The sequence below is a fragment of the Tripterygium wilfordii genome, chromosome 4 (genome assembly GCF_013401445.1).
Source record: "Tripterygium wilfordii isolate XIE 37 chromosome 4, ASM1340144v1, whole genome shotgun sequence".
Classification (NCBI taxonomy): domain Eukaryota; kingdom Viridiplantae; phylum Streptophyta; class Magnoliopsida; order Celastrales; family Celastraceae; genus Tripterygium; species Tripterygium wilfordii.
In genome coordinates this window covers 7,636,187-7,652,531 of record NC_052235.1, presented here as the reverse complement: position 1 = coordinate 7,652,531, position 16,345 = coordinate 7,636,187, and positions in this window count along the sequence as shown.

Sequence of the window (16,345 nt, the reverse complement as noted above, 5' to 3'; positions counted from 1 at the left end):
GAAAATTACATTTATTTTACTAGTTTCACAACTACTATAGAGAGCATTCTCTGGTATGAATATTGTGAGTCGTTTGCGTAATTGAATTAAAATTTAATTAAAAGATAGTTTGATTGTATATATCGAGAAAAAATGTTCAATTATGTCAATAATGAATTTATCATATGACATTTTCAAAAAATGAAATATCGGACTCGAAGAACACTTGGTCCTCATCTGATAGTTGCCAAACCACACAGAGCTTCCCATTGTTATATATCCATGGTCACAAATGGATATGTTTACCATCCACCAACATATTACTTGGGAACAAAAAAATATAAATGAATTAGACATGAACTGGTTAAATCTATTAACATGTTCACAGCCGTCGGATCTACTTTAAATGATCGAACGACTGTAAACATGAACTGGTTAAAGACTGGTGCAATATTACATCGGCATCCCCCGCGATCCAAACTCGGAAGTCAAAACCAGACGTTAAGAGTTAGTATTAGATGACCCATTGAAGTATTACCTTTCATGATGTATATTCGATGACCCATAGAAGCTGCCTCCATTGAACAATTCATGTAGTCCAAACATGGAGAACAAACTAATTAAAGAGGCAAAATCCACTTGTTGATGAGGATATACTGAACCACCCATCAAAGAAACTCATAAACTCTTGCAGTTTCACTAGTAACACCACCACCCAACCTGATCATAGGCCACAGCAGTACAATTTTCTAAACCATTCATTCTTGATCAATCAGCAGTTGCTTCTCAGTCCTCACCTTCAATTCCAAGGATAGACACATTGTTCCAAAAGGAACAAAGAACACAAATTTGAAAGGGAAAAAAAGGATGGTAGATAAGCCTTGTTTGTTCAATCAAGATGTGCTCAGAAGGATTGTGTGTGTCAAAAAGGAGATGCCATTTGAAAGTCAAAAGGTGGTAGAAAACAATGGTAAATCAAGAAAGTAGGGGGGGGGGTTTCATGTCAAATGATTCAAAAGATTTTTGTAGAAAAAACTACAAAAAGATTGCTTAAAAGTGTTTGAATTGGAAGATTACTTTTAAGTCTCAGTAGATAAGGTTTCATGGGTCTGTAAAATGTTTTATCTCATTTTTTCCCATGGAATAAAGAAGTTATCTTTTCCACTATTATATATGCATAATACCCATGTGGAATTCCATTAGCTTAACAATCATTCATGTGAAATACACTTGGGTTTTTAAGATATGTGAATACCCATTAATCAAACAAAAAGCACAGCACTATAACATTGTAAACGCATATAGAAGCTATATATATATATGATATGGTCTTATCCCTAGAAATATTATTGCTGTTTTGATCATACTATGATGATTCTGATTTTTCCCTATTTTAGGTATCACAAAACAAAATGGGCTTGATTCCACTTCATGTGAACCAAAGATTTGAAAGGATTATAGGAATGTCCTTAACAGCTTTGTCCTCTGTATTAATTAGGGCAATCATGTGGCACTAATTGCCAAACCCGGATTCTTGAAGAAACACAATTCCTAATGAATATTGGGTCTGGTCTAGGCATTGTGTTGAATTTAGTTTCTTTAAAATCATTAAAAAAAGACTTTAATTTCCACTACTTGGAGGTATTGTGGGTCGTGTGGCATTGCAGCAAACATGACCTATTGAACATTATACTTATCCGAACTTCGCCAAAGTCGGATTCTTGAAGAAACACAGAGCCTGTTGAATTTTGGACATGGCCTAGGCATTGAGTTGAATTTAGTTTCTTTAAAACTATTAAAAAAATACTTTAATTTTCACTACTTGGAGGTGTGGTGGGCCGTGTGGCATTGCAGCAAACAAGGTCTATTGAACATTATACTTGTCCGAACTTCGCCAAACTCGGATTCTTGAAGAAACATAGGGGCCTACTGAATATTGGGTCTTGCCCAGGCATTGTGTTGAATTTAGTTTCTTTAAAATCATTAAAAAAGGACTTTCATTTCCACTACTTGGAGGTGTGGTGGGCCATGTGGCATTGCAGCAAACATGGTCTATCGAACATTATACTTGTCCGAACTTCGCCAAACTCTAATTCTTGACGAAACATAGGGGCCTACTGAATATTGGGTCTTGCCCAGGCATTGTGTTGAATTTAGTTTCTTTAAAATCATTAAAAAAAGACTTTAATTTCCACTACTTGGAGGTGTGGTGGGCCGTGTGGCATTGCAGCAAACAAGGCCTATTGAACATTATACTTGTCCGAACTTCACCAAACCCATATTCTTGAAGAAACACAGGGCCTATTGAATATTGGGTTTGGCCCAGGCGTTGTGTTGAATTTAGTTTTTTTAAAACCATTAAAAAAAGACTTTAATTTCCACTACTTGGAGGTGTGGTGGGCTGTGTGGCATTGCAGCAAACAGGGCCTATTGAACATTATACTTGTTCGAACTTCGCCAAACCCGGATTCTTGAAGAAACACAGTGCCTATTGAATATTGCGTATGGCCCAGGCGTTGTGTTGAATTTAGTTTCTTTAAAACCATTAAAAAAGACTTTAATTTCCACTACTTGGAGGTGTGGTGGGCCGCGTGGCATTGCAGCAAACAGGGCATATTGAACATTATATTTGTCCAAACTTCGCCAACCCCGAATTCTTGAAGAAACACAGGCCCTATTGAATATTGGGTCTGGCTCAGGCGTTGTGTTGAATTTAGTTTCTTTAAAACCATTAAAAAAAGACTTTAATTTCTATTACTTGGAGGTGTGGTGGGTCGTGTAGCATTACAGCAAACAAGGCCTATTGAACATTATACTTGTTCGAACTTCGTCAAACCCGGATTCTTGAAGAAACATAGGGCCTACTGAATATTTGGCCTGGCCTAGCCATTGTGTTGAATTTAGTTTCTTTAAAATCATTAAAAAAAAAAAAGTTAATCTCCACTACTTGGAGGTGTGGTGGGCCGTGTGGCATTGCAGCAAACATGGTCTATTGAACATTATACTTGTGCAAACTTCGCCAAACCTGAATTCTTGAAGAATCACAGGACATATTGAATAATTGGTCTGGCCCAAGCATTGTATTGAATTTAGTTTCTTTAAAATCATTAAGAAAAAAGACTTTAATTTCCACTACTTGGAGGTCTGGTGGGTCGTATGGCATTGCAGCAAACAAGGCCTATTGAACATTATACTTGTCCAAACTTCGCCAAACCCGAATTCTTGAAGAAACACAGGGCCTACTTAATATTGGGTCTGGCCCAGGCATTGTGTTGAATGTAGTTTCTTTAAAATCATTAAAAAAGACTTTAATTTCCACTACTTGGAGGTGTGATGGGTCGTGTGGCATTGCAGCAAACAGGACCTATTAAACATTATACTTGTCTGAACTTCGTTAAACCCAGATTCTTGAAGAAACATAGGGTCTACTGAATAATTAGCTTGGCACAGGCGTTGTGTTGAATTTAGTTTCTTTAAATTCATTAAGAAAAAATACTTTAATTTCCACCACTTGGAGGTGTGGTGGGCCGTGTGGCATTATAGCAAACATAGCTTATTGAACATTATACTTGTCCGAACTTCACCAAACCCAGATTCTTGAAGAAACACAGGGCCTATTGAATAATTAGCTTGGCCCAGGCGTTGTGTGTTGAATTTAGTTTCTTTAAAACCATTAAAAAAAGACTTAATTTCCACTACTTAGAGGTGTGGTGGGCTGCGTGACATTACAGCAAACAGGGCCTTTTGAACATTATACTTGTCCGAACTTCGTCAAACTTGGATTTTTGAAGAAACACAGAGCCTATTAAATATCGGGTCTGGCCAGACGTTTTGTTTAATTTAGTTTCTTTAAAACCATTAAAAAGATTTTAATTTCCACTACTTGGAGTTGTGGTGGGCCGTATGGCATTGCAGCAAACAGGGTCTATTATACTTGTCCAAACTTCGCCAAACTATATATAGGGAACCGATATTCGCACACATATTTGGACTCATCACACACACCTATTTAATACACTTTTTTTTCTAATACACATTAAATTTTCTAAATTACCCTTTCAATCATATTAATTACTTAATATTTAATATCCTAAATCTACCTAAACAACTCCATATCTGACCTCGGAAACAAGCGAATCTCTCCTCCTATAATCGATCCTTTACTTCCTGATCCATATTTCTCATGAACACTTTGGCCGTCTTTGGGGTGTCTTTGACTATTTCAGTCCCTCGAGTTAGATAGTTAGATAGATCGGTGATTCAACTTTTGTTTGCTAAAGCCATTGTTAACAATGTTCCCACATCGGTTGGTAATGCCAACCATGTGTGGTTTATAAACTTAAGTCCACCATTAACCACCAACACGACCTTTTTCTAAACTTGAGTGAGTTGGGTCTAACCCATTTCCTTGGGCCTAAGGAGAAACAAAATCGTGTGGGTACGATGTATCCACGGGAATCGGATAACCCAAAACGGATAATATTATTGATGTGGATTTACAACAGCCATGATGGTTATATACCCATCATATAACCCAAGCATGCAGCCCAAGCCCATCTTTGTATGTGTATCCAACTTAGTAAGTGTGTTAAGTCCACACTTATAAACTACTATTTCTTTCTATACTTTTCCAATGTGGGACTTTCTTATTGCTATACAAAATCCAACACTACCCCACATTTGTATAGCAAAAAGAATTATCACAATGTTTTGTTTGACACGGAGAAAAACTAGATTTAATATGCATCAGAACGTGTGTCTTTTGAACTTGAACCTTCCTTAGTGAATATTTGTCGGATTTACCGATGAGTCAGTGTGTATAGGAGACATTGAACTGTTCACCATATTTAGTAAACCTAGACAACAAGTATCACACATATCAAATCTTTACACTTTTCGATTCATACGGTTGTGTTCATTTTGGTCTTGAACAATCCCGGGTTCATAGGAGCTTTAGAGAATTTAGCCATGTCATTCTCACAAATGCGGCCCCACATTACTCCCATATAGGTGACACTTTGAATTAGAATATCCTGCTATATTCTTTTATCTTTTGTTAGCGTCATTAAGAATTATTAATAATTCACCATTATCATCACAGGTAGCATATGATTCATATCATAGGAATGAGCAGGATTATATGCTCTATTCTTTGAGTTTCACCCAACTAGTTTTCCTTATTGAACCTAGACTTGGAAAACCAATTTGCTAGGTTAGGTTTCCATCAAGTTACTCCTCATTGTGTTGGCTTTAAGCCCATTCCCCTTGATAAATATAACATATTTAGTAAACCTAGACAACAAGTATCACACATATCAAATCTTTACACTGTTCACCACATACGGTTGTGTTCATTTTGGTCTTGAACAATTCCGGGTTCATAGGAGCTTTAGAGAATTTAGCCATGTCATTCTCACAAATGCGACCCCACATTACTCCCATATAGGTGACACTTTGAATTAGAATATTCTGCTATAAATTGTTAGAGACAATCAGGAATGGCAGTGCAAAGAATATTGATATAAGGTATTTATTAATACGAAATAGATACAGTAAAGATCAAAAATAAATACAGTAAAAACACAATCAAAATACTAACTTGAATTGAGATTGAGGATAGCATAATGCTATGTCCTATAGCAGAAATTCGCCCCTACTCTTGTGCTTGTAGTTCGATGAGCGTTTGCCACCAGAATTCAACAATCTGTAGCCAAGAATCATGCACTTGATTCTTGGTCCTGGCGAATTTAATAGGTGTTTTTCTCTCAAATTAAAATATATGTGATGAAGGTATGAATGTCAGAGTTTCTGATGATTCAAAAAACTCATGTCATTCCTTGTTTATATAGAATATCAAACAGGCAGTTTATAAGCGTGTTGATCAGACACAACCATTCAGACAAACATAATTGTTAAAAATAAACTGTAATTGGATAAAAGAAAATAAAGAATATTTTCTAAGTCAATGCAGCCCAAGCCCATTTTGTATGTGTATCCAACTTAGTAAGTGTGTTAAGTCTACACTTATAAACTACTATTTCTTTCTATACTTTTTCAATGTGGGACTTTCTTATTGCTATACAAAATCCAACAAAGTTCAATAATAAATTCGACGTTAAGAGATGCAGCAAAAGATGCTGTCTTGTTTCTCAATAGTGAATCGCTTAAGGTTCTCCTGTGATCAATAATGATGAAGTCCCTTGTCGTGAGAGCAGTCTACTTAAAAGTGAAAGAAAAAAAAAGTTCATACTTAGAGAAATTATTTTCAACATCTATGTTAGTGATTGATGATCATAACCAAATGTTGCTTAAAGATCAAGTTTTGAGGGTGGCAGAATTTTCTTGTACCATTACACCATAAAAACTAGTTGCCTGTTAAAGAGAACAATTACAAACCTGCAGCTGATAGAAGTAAGATCACAGATTTAAACAACAATAGATTTGATCAAACACTACTAAGTAGAACTAGGTTTTCATTCATTCGATATTTCTTCAGACATTCAAGTCTCCAAAAGATTACATTACCAAAACCTAGAACACACTAAAAGCTAGACATACTTAATGAAAGGACTACACTGCCCTTAAGATAGAAGACTAAAAAGGACACCATGAAATGAGTAAATACACCTAAGATGCATGCAACCTGGCTTGACTTAATTGCCTTAGAACAGTACTGAAATTTCCATTAACTTTTATTTTACTACTAATATATATAATATTCTATCCATGCAAACGAGAGAAAGTTGAGAAGCTAGAGAGACAGCATGCACCACCACCATTTCCATATTTTCTTCAGAGTTCAAAGTCGATCTCTCCAACCCGCCGGTGCTTCTTGACATGGTTCACTGAATAAACAACATATATACATAAGTAAATAAACAATTAAATAGAAATAGAAAGGTTTAAAAAAAAAAACCACTGCTTACACCATAAGACAATCAACTAACTCCTCTCCAGTATCAAGTTCAAACACCCTGTCAGATTCAAGTTGAGCAGCGAAAACCAGCACTCCATTTTCATTAATATTAGAATGAACGACCAATGTCAGACATTGGACTCGAAGAACACCAAAAGTTGGTCCTCATCCGGTGCTTGCCAAACCACACAGAGCTTCCCATTGTTATCCATGGCAACAAAATGGATATGTCTATCATCCACCAACACGGTACTTGGAAGCAAATCATTGTCGAACGCAACCGGATCGATATACAAACCTGTTGATTCAGGACCAATATGACACGCTTTTATGCTATACCTTCCTCCCCGAAAAATCGATTCCTCTTTCAAAAGGTACAGAGAATCTCCTGATAGAACCATTTTGGCAAAATCATTACCATAGTCATCATTCAGGACAGACCACCTTTCACTTACGTCTCTTGCGAAATCATAGGTGCTATAGTTTGGGTTTGGCTGTGGTCTTATGTCAAAAGAGTAAAGAAAACGCGGCCACCTCATAAACAAGAAAATGAGTCTTTGGACAGGATCGAAGGCGGACGAGGGTCCGGTGAAGACGTCGAAGCTGGCCTCAACGGGAGTATTTAGCCTCCAGCTCTCAGCTAGAGGAGGAGGAAGTGGTGACCAGGTTGTAGTGGTAGAATCAAAATACTCAGCCCATGGAAGTGTTGGTTGAATTGCACTATCTCTAGTCTTAATTATATGTATTGTGTTTTTACCTTTATGTCCTAAGGTCAGGGTCAAGTTAGTCTTTTTCATTATCTTGGGTCAGTCTGTAGCCAAGAGATATATCTCTGGTAGGGTTTCCAAAAGAGGTAGCCGCAATGCTTTTGTTGAGGTGTTGAATGAGAATCAGTAGCTCATGCCTCAAATGTGTTCATATGTTGCTTTCTATTGCTGAGTTTGTGTAGTCAAATACCTATCAGTGGTATCGGAGCAGGTCGAAGCTCGGGACGAAGATTTCAGGCAAGTACTGAATATCGAAGATGACTTCTTCCAATGATCGGGTATTGTCTTTCCTTCCAGTGTTTGATGGAAACGATTACCCATCTTGGAAAGTAAAAATGAGGACTTTTCTAATGTCAGAAGGTCTGTGGAACATAGTTGCAAGTGGGTACAAGGAACCTGCTGACGAAGATGCTCTAGACACAGCTGGGCAGAAGGATCTGGAGAGCAAAAGGATGATTAATGCTAAGGCACTTTCGAAATTGCAAAACGGAGTGGGGGCGAGCATATTTCCCAGAATAATGAGAACCTCATATGCAAAAGAGGCTTGGGATATCATAGCTAAAGAGTTCGAGGGTGATAGCAAGACTATTATCGTCAAGCTTCAGAACCTAAGAAGGGAGTTTGAGAATCTGAGAATGCTAGAGTCAGAGTACATAAAGGGGTTTTATGACAAAATCATAAGTTTGGTAAACCAGATGAGAATCTTGGGAGAAGAGGTGTCTGATCAGAAGATCGTTCAGAAAATACTCATAAGCTTGCCTGAGAAATATGACGTTGTAGTCGCAGCTATTGAAGAATCCAGAGACCTCACGGTTCTAAAGCCAGAGGAAGTTATTGGTTCTCTTGAAGCTCATGAGCAGAGAAGACTAAGAAGAAGTGATCAATCTCAAACTCTAGAATCTGCGTTTCAAGCTAGACTCTCTCTGAAAGAGGAAGCAGGAAGGGGGAGACCATCCAATTGGAAGCACCATAACTCTCAGGAAGGTACAAGTTCTAATTCTACTACTAAAGCATCTCAGTGTGATATTTGTAAGAAGATAGGACACAATGCCTCTGACTGCTGGTTTAAGGGGAAACCACAGTGTCATCACTGCAAGAGATTTGGTCATATACAGAAAAATTGTAGATTGAAGAAAGATAACACAGCAAACTTTGTAGAATGTAGTGAGGGACCAGAGGAAAATCTATTTTATACAATACAAGTTGATAATAATCAGATTACTGAAGTTTGGTACCTGGATAGTGGTTGCAGCAATCACATGTCTGGGAATGTTTCTCTGTTTGACTCAATCAATCCCTGCAACACCAAAATAAAGTTAGGAAATGGGTCAGTTGTTCAAGCCACTGGAAAAGGGATAGTTAAAATTAAAGCTAGCACAGGTACGAAGACTATTGCTGATGTTCTATATGTACCTGATTTGAGAAACAATCTGTTGAGTGTGGGACAAATGATGGAAAGGGGCTATAAGCTATTGTTTGAGGATGGAAAATGTCGAATTTTTGATCAGAATAAGGAAGGGAAAGAGTTGATGGTTGTTGAGATGCAGGGGAGGAGAAATTTTCTGATTGATTTCAAAACAAAGGAGGAAGTGTCTCTACTGACTCAAGTGGAGGGAAGTAACAAGTCCAACCTCTGGCACAGAAGATTTGGGCATCTGAACATGAGCAGTTTAAAACAGCTTCACACCAAGAGAATGGTGACTGGATTACCAGAAATAGTTCTTCCTCAAAGTGATTACTTGTGTGAAAGTTGTGTCCTTGGTAAACAACATAGACAACCCTTTCCAAATCAAGGAAGTTGGAGAGCTCAAGGAGTTCTTGAGTTAGTGCACACTGACTTATGTGGTCCCATGAGGACAAAATCATTCGGTGGATGTAGGTATTTTCTAACATTCATTGATGATTATTCTCGAATGATATGGGTGTATTTCTTGAAGGAGAAGTCTCAGACGTTTGTTATTTTCAAACAATTCAAAGCTCTAGTGGAGAATCAAAGTGAGAAGAAAATTAAAAGAATCAGGAGTGATAGAGGGGGTGAGTATACTTCAGACAACTTTGAAAGGTTTTGTGCTGAGGAAGGTATTTGGAAGCAACTGACTGCTGGTTTTAGTCCTCAACAGAATGGTGTGGCGGAGAGGAAGAACAGAACCATTATGGAGATGGTAAGGACCATGATGACTGAGAAGCATCTTCCTGATATGTTTTGGGCTGAAGCTGTGAGTACAGCTGTGTATATCTTGAACCTGTGTCCCACAAAGGCAGTAAGTGATATGAACCCAATTGAAGCATGGGGTGGAGTTAAAGTTTCAGTTGATCACCTTAGGGTGTTTGGAAGTTTATGTTACAGCCTAGTTCCAGCAGAGAAAAGGTCCAAGTTAGACCAGAAAAGTAAGAAGTGTATCTTTGTAGGATACAATCCTAATTCTAAAGCATATCGAGTGTATGATGTAGAAAGAAAAACACTTCTTGTTAGCAGAGACGTTGTTTTCAATGAAGATTCTACCTGGAAGTGGGATGACAAACGTGAGGAACTAACCGAGGATAGTGTGGAGTTGGTTACTGATGAACAACCACATGATAATCAAGTCCTTCCTGAAGAAGAAAGTGATTCTGAAAGTGATCAAATTCAGACTGACCCAACAGAATATCTAGAGGATTCAGAGGAGGATCCAGAGTCCCCCCCAGGAAGAATGAGAAGTTTGCAAGATATCTATGAGACCTGTAATGTGGCTGTCAGAGAGCCTGAAAGATTTGATGAGGCAAGAAGAGATCCAGCTTGGCTGAAAGCTATGGAGGAGGAATTACACATGATCAAGAAAAACAATACATGGGAGCTAGTAAACAAACCCCAAGATAGGGAAGTGGTAGGTGTGAAGTGGATCTATAAACTTAAACTTAATCCTGATGGAACTATACAGAAATACAAGGCACGTTTAGTGGCAAGGGGGTTCACTCAAAAACCTGGGGTGGACTTCCATGAAACCTTTGCCCCTGTAGCAAGACTTGAAACTGTCAGAACTCTGATTTCAGTAGCAGCCCAGTTGAGTTGGAAAATTCACCAGTTGGATGTAAAATCTGCCTTCTTAAATGGGAGCCTAGAAGAGGAAGTTTATGTTGCTCAGCCTGAGGGTTTCTTGATTCAAGGGGAAGAAGATAAAGTGTATCGACTGAAGAAAGCCTTGTATGGCCTAAGGCAGTCTCCCAGAGCTTGGTACTCAGAAATTGACAAGTTTTTTAAGCTGAAAGGTCTCCAAAGAAGCAAGAGTGAAGGGACACTTTACACATTGAAGGAAGGTACATCTATCTTGATTGTATCTATTTATGTTGATGATCTTATAATAACTGGCAATGATGAAGATGTGATTCAGAAGTTTAAAACTGATTTGATGAACTCTTATGAAATGAGTGACCTTGGTCTACTCAAGTACTTTCTTGGTATAGAAGTTGAACAATCTGAACAAGGGATTTTTATTTGTCAGTCAAGCTATACAAAAACAGTTTTGCAGAAATATGATATGCTGGATTGCAATCCAGTTACAATTCCCTTGATTGTGAGTAGTAAACTGTCCAAGCAGGATGGTTCTGGTAAAGTGAATGGCAATGTGTATAGAAGTTTAGTGGGGAGTCTCCTATATCTCACCACCACAAGACCAGACATAATGTTTTCTGCTAGTCTTTTGTCTAGATTCATGCAAGAACCAACTCATATTCATATGGGAGCTGCTAAGAGGGTTTTGAGATATCTCAAAGGCACACTTGATTATGGTATTATGTATGAAGCAAGAAAGGAGCTGAGGTTGGTGGGATTCTGTGATAGTGACTGGGCAGGGTCTCTAGATGATTGGAGAAGTACTTCTGGGAATGTGTTTGGTTTGGGATCAGGTATGTGTACTTGGGCATCCAAAAAGCAGAAGAGTGCAGCTCTCTCTACAGCCGAAGCAGAATATGTGGCTGCGTCTAAGGCAACCTCCCAGGCAGTATGGCTTAGGAGGGTTCTTGAAGATATAGGCCTTGCTCAAACTGGTTCAACTGATATTTTTTGTGATAACAAATCTGCTATTGCCATTGCCAAAAATCCGGTGGATCACAATCTGACCAAGCATATTGCTCTTAGATACCAGTTCATCAGAGAAGTGATTGAGGAAGGAGTTGTTAGTTTGAATCACTGCAGTAGTGAAAAGCAGGTAGCAGATATCTTGACCAAAGCTGTTCCTAGAGGCAGGTTCTGTTTTTTGAGGAGTCAGCTTGGTGTGATTCCAAGAGTGCAATTCAGGGGGAGTGTTGGTTGAATTGCACTATCTCTAGTCTTAATTATATGTATTGTGTTTTTACCTTTATGTCCTAAGGTCAGGGTCAAGTTAGTCTTTTTCATTATCTTGGGTCAGTCTGTAGCCAAGAGATATATCTCTGGTAGGGTTTCCAAAAGAGGTAGCCGCAATGCTTTTGTTGAGGTGTTGAATGAGAATCAGTAGCTCATGCCTCAAATGTGTTCATATGTTGCTTTCTATTGCTGAGTTTGTGTAGTCAAATACCTATCAGGAAGTTGATTGTTTCTAGTACCACGAAAAACAATCACTGTGTGCGGGACTCCAATCGCAGATTCAAGACCGGGTTCATGCATGAAATTAAAGCAGTCGCAGAACCGGGATAAGGTGTGTTACATCGAGGAATTAGCATATTTGGACCTTGTCTCCATCCCGTACCAAAGAAAACCCCATCGTCATTGAGGTATACTCCAATATACCAAAAGTCAGAAGTCAAAACCCGACCTGAAGGGTGAATATTACCTCCCATGATGTATATTCGATGACCCATTGAAGTAGACAAGGTCAATGGAGGGAAAGAGTGAGTCATTCCATAAATTGGCATGAGAAGTTCACCCGTCGGTGTATTGTCATTGAAACAAAACCATTTGTGACCAGTATCATTGTCACATTGAGATCGCAAAAACAAGAACCGATTTTCCGCCATGGAGTTTGTGTTTCTGGAGAACGTTTGAAGTGATGAAGCTTCTGTGCTCTCTCTTAGTTAAATACTTTTTTGCTATGGTGAAAAAAAGAGTGACGGGCCAATCAGGTTGCTGCTTTGTTGCGTTGTAATAATGATCGACTGTTGAGATGGTGGAGTTATGATTCATTGCTTTGCATTCTTTTAAGATCTTGCATGCGTAGGTGTATATTTGTGCAAGTTTCTAGAGAGATAAGAGTGAAGTGTGCAGAGAGACAGCGTACGACAACTGCGAGCCAATGACAAAGTTCTGAACATTTTACCATGTTTCATGGAATTGGAAAGTGCAAGGACGGCTCTGATCCATTCAGATTTACAGAGATAGAGAAAAGACTGATTTCACATTTGATATTACTTCCTCTCACTTTCAAGTACATGAAAATACAAATTTAATTGACTTTTTTTAATAAATTCAGGAGGTTAATAGCTACCTAAACCCTAAAATTAATATGCAGTGGAGAAAAATTTGCCACCTATTTATGATAAAGTACTAGTTTTTTTGTTTTAAAATATTGCTCAAGTTCTACAATTTCATTTAATGAGATTTGGACAAAAACAAAAGTATTCCCCTGGTTCATTTGCAAAGGAATTTAATGGTCTCCATTAGATATTGATTTTAGACTCTAAAATTCTATCTCTGAGAATTTGAGAGCCCCATATCCGTATGGTTGAGGGTATTATCCACCGAGTATTGGATTTTTTATACGTGGAAGATTAAAAGACATTGTGCTATTAAATATTGAATAATATATATACTAGTCCCGTCCGGTTAATCAATGGTTACAAAAATTCGAAATCATTGATCGTATCAACTTAACTCTGTTTCGATTTTTTAATTCATTTGACTAAATTCAGTCAACCAACTGATCCAGACCGAACTAATCGGTCCGGTTATCAATTTCGATCCGATTTCCGATTTTATTTGCACAACCCTAGTTCTCATAAAAACTATTATTAAAAAATCCACTTGAAAACTCCTTATAGAGACTTCAGGTGTTAGTTAATTTTTTAGTTTTTATTTATCTATAAACTAAAAGAAGTTAATTTTAGTTAATATGTGTAAAACCCAGTTTAACATCGATAAAACCATTTGGTCCAACCGGTTTTGACCGGTATTTGACCGATACGGCACAACCTCATATTTTAGGTTGATTGGTATCGATTAGTGCTCTGGTATTCGATTGAACAGGTATATACCCCAAAATGGGGCACTTCTCCTCATAGTTTTTAAACTCGGATCAACCCGCAAGTTTGACCATCAAACCCGTGAATCAACGGCATACATTAACTGTTTCATATTTTTGGACCGTGTATACACTGAACCATGAAAATTCACAATTTAGTTCATAAAAACCGCGACCCGCTGAACCCCCGGTTTGGTAGAAAAAACCGTTGATTGCTTGTTTTCGGGTACTGTATTATATAAGTAGAATAAAAGAATTTTATGATTGATTGATGCTATACATGATTTTATTGTGGCTCGATTTTTTAAGGCAATACCAGCTGTCATCAGCCCATGATTGCTATCTTCCAATTTTGCTTGGTGTCTAATACAAAAATGTGCATCAATTCAAATTTTGTCATATAAATAGATATATGAATTATTATTGCATTAAGTACAAATATTACATTTAAATTAAGGTTTTGATTGTAATTAAGTGATTTCCTTAAAATGTGGAGAATATATATATATATATGATATTTCTTTTTTTTTTATTTTTGGAGTATGTGTATTGGTACTGTTAGTATATAATATATATTATATATTATATACTAAATTACTAATTATTATATAATATATAGCTAAATATTTATTATTTTATTATTTATTAAAAATCTGAGGTTCAACTTTTAAAATAATGGTTGAACCTCAAAAACTTTGAACCTTCAGCCTTCTGGTTCGATTCACGGGTCGATTTTAAAAACACTATGCTTCTCCTATTTTAACCCAAGAATTTATTTTAAGTGATATCTATTCTAATATCACTCCAACTATATCTTTTCACCAATGAGATTTGGCTTGATTAGTAATCGACTAGATTAGACATATGTATGCTCAAGATTCAATTCCAACCACAAACATAATTCTTTGTGCAATTTAAAAATATATATATATATATATATATTTCATTTCAACATCACATTTAATATTTAATCATTTTAAAGCGAGAGTGAAAAAGTAAGATGAAGAAAGAGATGTGGGAGAGAAAATGAATTAAAAAAAAATTAATTTTATGACATTTTGGATATTCTTGGCATACCCCAAAGTTGAGATATGCTATATGCAAAAACTTAAAATAGAGTAACCATTGGAAGACAAAAATTATCGGTTGGACATGCTCTAAGAGAGCATTGATGAAACTGATGGATGAATTATCCAAAAAAGAAAGTATTGATGATCCATCTGAGTAGGAAAGCTGCGTAATACTCAAAGAAAATAATGACAAGAAATCATTTTGATTGGAAGTTATAGGTATTATGGCTTGTAATTTTTAATATGATTTAAATTTAATATGATTTTGGAGAAAATTTATAGTCAAATCGAGACAAAAAAATTGTATCCCCTTCCAATCTGATCTTTTTTTTTTTTGATTTACAACACAAATATTATATAAGTAATACTACAACACATTACCCGGAGTATTACATCCAGGCAAAAAAGTGTGTTGTAGAAGGAACTTATATACTACTCATGAGGGACACACACAACCGATGTGGGAGTATTTCTGTGTTAAGCACAGTATTTCTGATCTTGAGCAATAGATTTAAACGAAAAAGAGAAAAAGTGCAAAACCCATCACACACACACACAGATATATATATATATATATATATGATGTAAAACATTCGTGAAAGAATCATATGTCAATCAAAGATGAAAGATTCATGAAAGAATCTTCTGCCAATCTTGATTTGATTTCTATGAGAAGTTGTCTGTCTTGTGTCTGTATGGGTGCATCTAAATACACTCTTTTTTTTTTACCAAATACACACATGATTTGGCCTCACTTGTATTGATTACTTGACATTACTGTCCTTTTACAACTTTTGTAACGTAGGTACTTGATGATTGATTGAGAAAGATGAGTGCATGCATGTGGTCCTCTCTACTCATCCAACCTAATCAATCATTGTTGTCATTTTATAATTATTTCTTTTTTGTATTCCATCCCCTCCAGCTTTCTCATGTCTTTTTCTTTATATATATTTTTAAAAAATTATTTTATATAATATTATTAAAATTTTAAATTTGTATTTCTGTTGGTAATTCTCTTGTATTGCCTAGGCTCCCGACTAATGAAATGTATATATGTTTTTAATTAATTAATTAATAATATATATGATAGAGAAGACAAATATATTTTAAATGAGATTTAAAAAATATTTTTTTAAAATTTTATAATATGCATATTTATAAAATTATATAAATATAACTTTACATATTTCATATTTATAGTGTAATTAAAGAGCAATTTATATTATTGGTTTTGAATGGTTTTGTAATTGAATGTGCAAACAAATCTTTTTTAAAAAAATTCAATTTCAATATGGCAATTAATGTATATAGAGCTTATTTGAAAGATGATAAATAGAGAATTCTTATGAATTTACATGACAACTAATCTTACAAATATGTTGTCCAAGTGTCAAATAAAGAAAACAATTGATTAGAGCT